This window comes from Pieris napi, chromosome 19, assembly GCF_905475465.1.
Source record: "Pieris napi chromosome 19, ilPieNapi1.2, whole genome shotgun sequence".
NCBI lineage: Eukaryota > Metazoa > Arthropoda > Insecta > Lepidoptera > Pieridae > Pieris > Pieris napi.
Genome location: NC_062252.1, coordinates 7572871 through 7575583, shown reverse-complemented (window position 1 = coordinate 7575583; position 2713 = coordinate 7572871). Strand labels below are relative to the sequence as shown.

Genomic DNA, 2713 nt, shown 5'->3' with positions numbered 1-2713 from the left:
CAATGATAAAAGTCTAGTGTTTGTTAAAGCTTGACTTATAGCTCCAGAGCTACGCAAAAAGTGCTTGCTCGGCATCTTAAGACAGATTTATTAGTATACAAAAATAATTCTTAAAAACTAAGTAGAATATTAAATCCTTGTTATTTAATTAAAAATAGCGATCGATATGCAATGGAAATGCATTAAATATGTTACTGTTATCGGGAATAATTTAGATTTTTATTATAGTTCAAAATGGTTTCATTTATACCAGATAACTTCGTATAAACAACCTTGCCAAGTTACCCGATAATTAGTTAAGATTATATTCTCTATAAATGGAAGGACCAGACTATTGACTGAGTAGGATCTAGGTTTTAACGATACAGTAGATTAATTCACAAGGAACTACAAAATACAATCTGATTTTTAACAAAAACCTGCAAATAAATTATTAAAAATGATGTTATGAAAAATGTGATTTTGAAAAATGAAAAAAAAATGTGCTAAAAAAACGACTATAGTTTGCTTTGTGAAGGTCCTGCTTGGTTCGATTCGATATTGTAGTACCTATATGTATATAGTAATAAGCTGTAGTATTTAAAATACATTATACAAAAATACACTCTAATATGGAATACAAATTTAGACAAAAAGTAAAAAAACATATAATAGTTGATAGTTAAAAAAACAATAGTTAATAAAAAACGTTTACATACTTCTTTGACGATAAGACTCCTTGACCAAGAGGCTAGAAAATTACAGATAGACGTAACTCTGTAGAGAATAATTTAATTGTATTGAAACTATAGCAAACGATTCATTTGTTCAATTGTTTCTATTGTTTACCTTTTTATTAATAACCATTTATCATTGATATTTGTACGTACTACTCACCACTATACATTGTTATGTTGGGTATAATTTGAGATGTATTTTAAATGATCACGGGAAATACGATTTACTGTTTGAAAAAATAATATAATAATCCTTAGACATGTAGGTGATTACACCTATGTATAGCTCAACGATTTTCGTGTACATATGCCGGTATACTCAGAACTTTTGCCCGTAACAGCGGGCATACTGGGCAGCAGGCTCACCTGATGTTACAGAAGGCTCCCATTGCCAGAAGGCTGGCAAGAACATTGCCGGCCTATTAAGGATTGGTACGCTCTTTTCTTGAAGGACGTGTATTGATATTAATGATCGTGTAACATCGCCTCCGTGGCGCAATTGGCTAGCGCGTTCGGCTGTTAACCGAAAGGTTGGTGGTTCGATCCCACCCGGGGGCGAAGAATTTTATATTGGAGAATTCTAATTAATCTATACATTATTATGTAATCTAGATTAAGATATGTACGATTTGATATCAATCGATTTAGCACTAATAAAATATATCGTCGGCATTTTTCATAAATATCTACTGTAAATGTGAAATGTTTTTTCACATTTATTTATTTACAGCTTGCCATAAGAATTGTATTTTAATGACAAGTTAATATTACTTAGGGGTATAAAAATAGTTTACTACCGAATGTCAGTCCTATCAATACCAGTTATACAAAATAAATTTTTTGGAAGCAATCAAGCCGTTTCGGAGGAATTTGTTTACATACACAGTGCATGAGAGTTAACTAACACAAGAATATTGTTAAAGATATTTTCACTTTGACTGCTAATTTTTTCTTTAATATCTGTTCAATGTGTGTTGTTACTAACAAAGAACCATGTTCATTGTACAAAACAATTTTAAATAAAAAAAATTATACAGTTTTATGCCTTATAAACGTATATTTTATAGTAATTAAGCAATCACTACTACGGGCCCTGTTATACTGATGTCTCAATTATGATAAGCCTGCCTTTTTATTAGCTACATCCCAACACATGAAACATTTTGCTAATAAAACTAAATTTTTGCCAGACCTATTTCAGAGTTCAAGGAATTAAAAAAAACTCGATGTTTATCAGGATGTAGTACGTCGGTAAATAATGGGAATCATGTTTATCGTGCCTACTTAGAGTCAACCATTAAATTAATCATGTTTATCGTGCCTACTTAGAGTCAACCATTAAATTATCTCGAATCGTTTTACAATCATATTTCTTAGAAGTGCTAGCGACACCTTCATTCCCCCGCTGCAAACATTGCGATGTCGTCATACCCTGAAACACGCTACACAGATAGTCCGACCGCTAAGAAAAATAAAATCCTATGTCCACCTAAACTACCTCGAATTTTTTAAGTATTTATTTACTAAGGATGCCGTAAAGAGAAGGTCTACAAAGATCCCATTACCTCAATGGACCAGTTTACATTCGATCTATGCAGGAATACTATCCAAAAAACAGATGAAAATCCCACTAAAAAACTTTTAATTTTTAAATGTCGAATATCTCGAAAACCGAGGGACGTCTATTAAACAAAAACAGATATTTTTTTTAAACCATCATGACTTCCTACCTGCAAGTACCATATTATCCATTCATTATGCCACATTCTGTATACAACAGTCAGTTAGACTGGTCGAGGTCCCTTAGGATGGTGGAAGAGCAGCACCCTTCCGATTTTCGATTTACAATTTTAATCTTCTGTATCTGAAAAATATATGTATTGTCATAAGTGTTGGACACGGGAGTCATAATTCGAGTTTTAAATCTAACCTTAATAAATAACTAACTCTGGGTGCTATTAAAACATTATGTTACCGGTTTGTTTATGAACATTAAC

At 32.0% G+C, this 2713-nt stretch overlaps 1 non-coding gene across 1 annotated transcript; it reads left to right on the top strand.

The window, feature by feature from the left end:
- Window positions 1-1200: 1200 nt before the first annotated feature.
- Trnan-guu lies at window positions 1201-1274 on the top strand. The gene has a single exon. It is a non-coding gene; the product is annotated as a tRNA-Asn (tRNA).
- The last annotated feature ends 1439 nt before the right edge of the window (window positions 1275-2713 follow it).